Below are 8,782 nucleotides of genomic sequence, written 5' to 3'. Positions count from 1 at the left end.
ACAACCATGTAATATGCATTTGCGTGACGAAGGCATTACTAGCTAAATGTACAAAGGGCTGTATGACTGTAATGACACTCGAGATTGAGCGAGTGAACCGCTGTAGAGTTAGAGGAGGTGCCACGCTCGGTGCGTCATCGACAGTTATATAGTGTTAGGGGAGGGGCTATGCTCGGGGGGACGATGTGCGTCATTAGACCCCCGTTTTAGCTCCGCCCAAAAAATCCTGAGCAGAGACTTGGTGAAAAACTGTTTAACGCTCTAACTTCACAATTAAGCATTACTCAATTCACAGACTTTGTAATGTGTTTCAGCAATACATTTGTAACATTTATAAAGTGTTTAGAAAGAATTCTCAGAATTGACTTTACAGGGACTTTAACCAACTAATTATTCTTTGACAACGATGCAATATAAATGTACAGAGCTACCGCAAAGCGGAAGTTCAAAGACAATTTTATAAAGATGGCGGCGCGCTTGTTTCTCTGGTAAATAAGGTCTATATTCTCCATCTGCAAATGTTAGAAAGTCGAGAAAATATTTCCATTTTGCAGCCAGGCGTGGACAAGCCTTCAGCAAGCACAAACTTCCGTGAACGAGCGCCGCCGCGAGCATGCACGCCAAACAGACAGAGTTCAATCTGAGTCAAATACATTTTGCTAAAAATATTTGTTGTTGAAAATTTGTTTTTGTTGGCGAACATAATTATGCCATATGTAGAATTTCGAAAATACAACTAAGTGTATTTGTACGACTGTGTAAAGTGACTGTTAATAGGGTAATCAAAATAATAATAATTAGTCTGTTCTTTTGTTTTTATTTATTTTCATTTTTAGTTTAGTGTATTTAACTTCTGCTTTAAAAAATATTTTGTTTTTAGATTGTAAAGTTACAATTTTAGAATATAGCCTAGGCCTAATGTGATTTGACCCCTTTTTTTGCACATAATATAGCATATACTACACAGTTACATTCATGTTTGTTTTTATAGCCTTCAATATGAACATTGTTTCTAGGACAATCTTGGGCAGAATGTGAAATTGTGAATTGCCATTGTGAATTTTTTTTTTAAAAATTAAATATAGATATATTTTATTTAGATCCCAGCCCTATGGCATGCTTTAAATACTGAATTTTCCATTTTTAGATAAGCAGTAATGATACATTATTATATCACTTGTTAAATGATTATTTAACAATTAGCCTATTCATTCCTGCATTTCTAAAAAAAAAAAAAATAATAATAAAAAAAAAATTGCGCCCCACCAAAAATTTTTTGCACCAGCCGCCACTGTCGCGTGAACGCTCAATTCGCGCGTCAACGGCCGATTCGCGCCGCGCTATACGCTTGATTTGCGCCGCAGGATTACTAGACGCGCGTTCAAATTGACTTAACATGTAAATCAGACGCCCCAGACGCGTTCGGTGTGAACGCAGCATATTCCTCTCAAAATGAATTGTGAGTTAACCCGGACCAAAAACGAAGCACGATTTTTCCATTTTAAAATGCTGCTCTTCTCCGAAATGGGTACGATGCCCAGACGAAGCCTTGATGTGAAAAAGTAATACATTCGCACACTGACCAACAAGAGGACAGTTTACTTACATGTGACTTGCATTAATAAATTTTGGTCAGTTGAGAAATGTTGCCTTGTGAAGCGAACTGAACCAAAAAAAATCCAACATTGTAACAACTGCACCTATGATTCATGATATTTGTTTTATTTATAGATTGTTGACAACTGTTATAGAGTCTTGAGTCGAATTTTCTTTTCCCAACATCAGATACAGCAGAGCGATACAGGGTAAAGAGTGTGCTTGAAATGTTACAAAAGGAGAGCGACTGGGGAAAGATTGAGATTCTTGAAATGTTTTCAATTTACTCCAGAAATAAAGAAATTAATACTTTACAACAACAACAACAACAAAAAACAATGCAGCATTTACAATTCAAGAACAAATCTGCCTATAATTTCAGTACAGTTTTGATTATTTCTTATTCACATTCCACTAATGATTGCAATAAACGGGTAGAGAAAGATCATATAAATCACCATTAGATGACCATTCGCCAGCCTCTGTCACAGCTGTTAAAGGTGCAGTAAGAGATTTCTAAGAAACGCTGTTGAAAGTGGATTGGACCTGAGCAGCCCAACACACTTGTAGCAAATCAGCAGTAGGGGGCGTATCCAGTCATGATGGGGGAGGAGAGGGAGTGAGTAAGGAGATTTGAAGACTGTAGAAAAAGAGATGGCTGAGAGACATTACAAAAAGAGAAAATCTCAGAGAAATATCAGTGGAAAAAGGAAGGATTCTAATCAGGCAAGAGCTTTAGAACCCACAATAATAATAGAACAAGCTTTCCAGCGCTGAAGAGATGCAAGAGATTGGGAATGGCCTGAAAAGGACGCCACATTGTTTCTGCTTCATTCGCAAGTAAGATTGGTTTTGCTATGTTTCACAGAACCAAAATATGCTGTTGTTGTAATGTTAGCTATAGTAACAGGACAGTTTTGAAGTGTCATTGTTTGTCTGGAGCTGCTGGTGACTAACAACAAATTCCTGTTTGTATAAACTCTTATGTACTATTTGTTTATTTTTTGTTCTTCCTTCTTTCATTCGTTATCTTAGCTTTATTTTTTTGCAAAGTATTATTTTGCTTCGCTTCAACTATGATAAAGAGACATCCACTCTTGCATTGAGTGTTTTGGGGCGGGAGGGGTGTGTTTGTCTGGCTTGATTTCAACTATCAACATTGTTTCTCAGAAATCTCTTACTGCACCTTTAAATGTGTTGTTGTGCCACAGGTTTTAAGTTAAGTTTAAGTTAAAGGTTTTAAGTGGGTTTAGCCAACTAATTTTATTACAATACATTTTGAGCTTTCCGATTAATAATAAAACAAATACATTGAAATACTGATAAGACAAGTTTACTTGAGACATAAATAATTATCGTTTGAAGTATATGTTTGTGAAAATTGTATAAATCAGAAACAAACAAACAAAAAACAATTTATACTTAGGACAGATTAAAGAGTTTAAGACCAAGAAAAGCACCTTTCCAAAATGAAATGGCACTATCATTAACAGTCACTTATGACAAATGAAAAGAGGTCAGTGAATATCCAGTGTCTGAAGAGAAACTACAATCAAGTTGTAAACATTTCAAATGAAATCCATCCCCTTATGCAAGAGGCAATTTATTAGGCAAACAGCTAACCTTGGCATCAAGTCTTTCGATTATTCACATTATTTCAAACATACAAACCAACATACTGTACACAGACACACACACACACACACACACACACACACACACACACACACACACACACACACACAATCTATGGTTATAGTTTATGAGTGGACGAACAATAATTTGAAATAAAACTGAAAAAACTGAATAATTGAGACATTTGTAAATTGTTGCTATTGTGCTTTGGTTACAGGTGCAAAACCCTCAGAAGAGTGAGGAAGAATCTGACATCAGCAGCTGCTGAGAAGGTCCAGTATGACCACTGACCATGAGATTTATGATACTGATGTCCTAAACAGGCTCATTTCACCTTAACTCAATTTTAGAATGTCCTTCCAAAGTTCTCTTCTCTTAAAAACAATCCTGTACCAGAACAAAACAAGTGCACTCAGTAAACTGGACTGACCAGCACCGTATTAAGCCACTTAATGAAATGACGCAACATCTGACGTGAAAAGCTTTTTCACCAGGACATCTAAGATCGCAGACCCAGAAAAACCACCACACTACACTTTAAAGACTTTCCTATCAAAATCTCCTTCAATGGTAAAAGTGGTGGACTACTAACCACTAAACCCCATCAACATTAGAACATTTTGCAAATGTGTTTTTGAAAACTAATCTGAGAAGTAGCTGCGTGTGAGAATTCCCAACATGAGTGTGTAATATTGGCAATAAGACTTCAGTAAGATTTCAACTACTTTGATCAGTTTAAGACATGACACCTATTTTTGTTTAGCAGTTTAAAGAACTAAGACTATGAATATGCAATTTTACCTACGTACAGCATACACTAAACAAACATCAATATTAGTCGAATGGCCCCATCCATCGTTACCAAGAAAAAATCTACATTCGGTTTAGTTCACATCACGAAAACCTAAGACTCCCTGTATTTTAAGATCATTAATACATGACATCCTCATGCAAAAAAAAAAAAAAAAAAAAAAAAAAAAAAAAATTCAACCAACTCTATATAACAGCATATCCATAAAGGCTAAAGGCATACACTGCAGAACGAAAGGGCCATTCGTTACCACAACATCATTATGAACACTTCCAAAAGCTTTCTCTTTAAACGCCACTTATTTCAAGACATGATATTGAAGTGTAGTTGCATTCAATAAACCTGACATTGAGGAAATGAGAATCTCATGCAAGTATTCATTAAAACGCAAGACAAACTTCATTTGCAAACTAGTCTATGACTTTTCTCTTATCTCAGACATCCCCACACTGTATTCTTTAACTAAACACTAAAAAGGCTGGTAAAATGCAATCAGATTTCATTCGATGTTGCCATTAATGTGCTGAAATTATTAAAAAAAAACAAAAAAAAAACAGTGATAGTGGATGCAGAAGGGGTTCAGTCGGGTAAGAAAAGGTAGAAAATTGTGGAGAACTTTGCAGAGGCTTCTGTGTTAGTTGTGGTGGTTATCTAATGCTGGAGAGAGAGTTTTGATTAATGTTATATGTGGCCACCAGAGCCAGTGCCATTGCTGGTCATACAGTCCTGCTGAAGGGCTTCAAAGTAAGATGCTTGCACAGGTTTATGACACTGCAGCACACGCCGGGCATCTTCTGTCTTAAACCACTCCCTTTTCCTACCTGTGAACAAAAGACAACAGAAATTGTGCATTCACGTGGTGTCCTACTTACTGTAATTATATTTTGTGCTCTGAGCATCCCCTCACTGATTTGCTTCTATGGCAATTAGGGCTGCCCCCTAATAGTCGACTAACTGTTAGTCAACGAGGAAGAGGCTTAGTCGACCAAAATTTGTATTAGTCGCAGGAAAAAATTGTGGCAAAGTCACGCAGTCTGTGACGGACAGATCGTTAACAGCTGGTCTATGTGGTAATTACAGTACATCAGGCAGGACATCCAAGCGCTTGCCTATCATTCATCAACGTCAAATATGGCTTATCAACTGGAAAATGTAAGTAGTAGCAACTTTTACATGGCCTGCTTGCTTTAGAAAAATGTGAGCTATTCAAGTGTTTGTGCAGAGTGTGAAAGCTGAATAGTAGCATGATCACTTGCACTTAAAATACTCTGTCATTTTTGGTTATACAGATAAGACTAATACATCTTTTGAATCTGTGAAAAGTCTACTTTTATTTGTGTGGACTCACAACAACAAAAGGTTGTGCTTTTGTAAAATAATATAATCAAACAGGGTCTGCTTTCTGCCATCTCTCTCTGTGAACTTAAGCGCCAAATAAAAAAAAATAAAAATAAAAAAGAGCCAAAACTCCATGTAAACTTGCCTCACAGACATGAGAAATATATCTATAAAAGCGAAATGTCTACTTTTAAATGAACCAATTGAAATGGAAAACAAATATTCTCAGGTCATTTAATAATAATGAAACGTGCATATAGGTATGTGCACTACTGCGGAAATGACGAATCACTTCATCGTTGCAGCCGAAAATACAGAAAACACTACTTAAAGCGGTCTCCTTGCTGTTTTTCCCCCAACGCATTCATAATCATTACCTCTGCCCGTGTGCTGTGGCAAACTTTAAGCGTGCTTGAGCACTGATTAGTCTATGTACGCATTAAAGGCTCTTTATTATGATTTATATGGTTTATTAATGAACGTGCGATTAGTCGACTAATGCTTAAAATGAAGGACTACTAGTCAACCATATAAAAACATTAGTCAAAGGCAGCCCTAATGGCAATGCATGTAATGGTAAAAACTGTATAAAGAAATAAATTAAAATAAAAAATAAATAATCCAAGCTTGCGCACCAGGTAACACTAGCTAAAACAAACTTGTAGAAATAGTTTGATCTTAATTCAACTGAGGTTGCTGCCACTTTCTAACTAAAATACACTAAGGTTTTGACAAACAAGGACGGATTTTTGGGATTCCACTAACTCATTACAGTAAATGCAGCACAACTGTGGCACAAGCTAAGCCTATTCGTTTTTAGATCATTTATAGATAGATAATTTATTTGTCCTCCAAGAGGAAATTCGTCCTAATTTTTATCTAATTCTCTTACCAATATTTACAGAATCCTCCCAGTCCTCCAGAACCTCAGTTACGATGAGAACATAGACATACGTTCTGTGCTTTCTGTCTCTGTTCTGTGAAGAAAAACAACTTGTTTCAGCACAAGTAACAGCCTCACAGGAAATATTAAAATCACAAGGAATAAGTGCAATGGTGTTTTAGTGACAAATTAAAATTAGGGCTTTAACTAATATTTGATAATTAATCTGGTCATTAATTCTTTGATTCATCAGATGAAAAACCCAATAAGTACTAATTAAAAATCAAACATTTTAATTAAAAACAAAAACAATTAACAATGTGCAATCTGAAGGCAATGAAAATATAGTGAATGTACAGTATATACACACCATGCTATAAATTATGTGCAAAAATAGGTTAAAATGTAAACCTTACATTCTAAACCAAAAAAATCAATTGCTGATTGCTTACCAATTTAAAGCAGGAGTTAAAATAACTAAATTAAATATGATAAACCAAAATAAAAAGCAGACTAAATATTAACATGGAATACACACTGATCAAACCTAGTAATTATATTACGTTTATAATCGAAAATAGCCCTTTTACTGTTACTGCTATCATAAAAATACAAGTGCTTGTTTTACATGTAGAATTTGAAACCTACATTTAATGTCTAACAAGAAATATTTGAGCAAAATGTGTATATAAGTTGTTGTGCTCCGTCTGTTTGATGCGCATGCAAGAACCAGTCCTCGTTTACTTGCTGTCAGGACAATCCTTCATTCAAAATGGAAATAATTGCGACTTTCTTACACAAACAGATAACTGTAAAATATAAGTTATGTGTTGAGAAAAACAAAAAACAAACAAAACATCTCAATATGCATTAAAGGATTAGTTCACTTTTAAATGAAAATTACCCCAAGCGTTACTCACCCTCAAGCCATCCTAGGTGTATATGACTTTCTTTCTTTCTACTAACACAAACGGAGATATTTTAATAAATATCCTGACGCATCCGAGCTTTATAATGGCAGTGAACGGGACCAGTGAGTATGAGCTAAAATGAGCTAAAAAGTGCTTCTATCCACATCCATCCATCATAAACGTGTACTCCACACAGCTCCGGGGGGTTAGTAAAGGTCTTCTGAAGTGAAGCGATGCATTTGTGAGAAAAAAAGAAAAAAGAAAAAAAAAAACGCGGTCTGGTGGAAGCTAGTTATTTTACTGTATAACTTGTTAAATATGTTTTTTTTTTTTTAAAAAATTTTTACACAAATGCATCGCTTCGCTTCAGAAGACCTTTATTAACCCCCCAGAGCCACGTGGAGTACACGTTTATGATGGATGGATGTGGATGGAAGCACTTTCCTCAGCTCATACTTGTGACCCTGTTCACTGCCATTATAAAGCTCAGATGAGTCAGGATAAATATTAATATTTCTCCGATTATGTTCATCACAAAGAAGAAAGTCATATACACCTAGGATGGCTTGAGGGTGAGTAAAGCTTGGGCTAATTTTCATTTGAAAGTGAATTAATCTATTAAACAGCGCACTCATCTGTTAAAGCTCCTGACAGGGCAAGCCGCATCAAACTATACACTTTAGTTTGAAGCGCTTAACATAAAGCACTCTCATGTTTGGGACAACTGTGTTGTCCTATTTCTAAAAACTTTACTACATATTACTATTAATCTCAAAACTTTCATTCTTGTAAAATGCCTATTTTGAGATTTTCAAAACATTACGACTTCTCAATTTTTTTTTTTTTTTTAATAATTCAACTTGGCACTGAAGCACCAATCTAATACACTCTTGTGGTGACAATTTCTTTTTGACTGTTGTTTACCATCAGAAAATGCTCACCTCAAAAACGCCTACCAATCTTCCTAATGTGCCTTTTACTCCTGCCTGTGGGAATGAAAAAATATAGAGTGAAACTTAATTCAGGACATGTATAACATCCTCTAGCAATTTTAAAGCATCATGAAACATCTTATTTAAGCAAAAGACAAAGTTAAATGTGAAAAACATTTACAAATTCGATGGCTTTTGTGAATAGAGTGCTCTTCATTCATCTAAATCACAGTACCATATAAAATATTTAACAAAACAGATTTAGTTCTATATGTTCTGCAAACAAAACATTCTACCAAAAGTGCTTGCCAAAGTAAACCTAAGATTATTTGTTCCAAATGTGAGGATTACTGGTCAAAGCCATCAACACAATTCCTATTATTTGACTGAGTTTGGAAATGTGAGAACTGCATTACTAATGATTTACAGACTTGACATCATATGAGTGTTTGCAGATGTAACAGCTGGGGGAAACTCTAAAAAGGAATAGAGCAGAGAAAGTCAAATATGCAGCTTCCTTTAAAACGGTGATGCTTACAATAAAGTTCACTTTGCCAACATTAGTTAATGCACTGGGCATCATGAGCTAACAGGAAGCAATGCTTTTACTGCATTTATTAATCTAGGTAATGTTCACATTAGTTTTACATATACTAATATGTTTTACCATTTTCCG

The 8,782-nt window shown here is 35.4% G+C and overlaps 1 pseudogene; it reads right to left on the bottom strand.

Annotated features, from left to right (window-relative positions):
• Nucleotides 1–1,701: 1,701 nt before the first annotated feature.
• LOC125261255 lies at nt 1,702–8,189 on the bottom strand (annotated as a pseudogene).
• Nucleotides 8,190–8,782: the final 593 nt, after the last annotated feature.

The sequence above is a fragment of the Megalobrama amblycephala genome, unplaced genomic scaffold (assembly GCF_018812025.1).
Source record: "Megalobrama amblycephala isolate DHTTF-2021 unplaced genomic scaffold, ASM1881202v1 scaffold383, whole genome shotgun sequence".
In the NCBI taxonomy this organism is placed as follows: domain Eukaryota; kingdom Metazoa; phylum Chordata; class Actinopteri; order Cypriniformes; family Xenocyprididae; genus Megalobrama; species Megalobrama amblycephala.
This window is presented reverse-complemented; position numbering and strand designations above follow the sequence as displayed.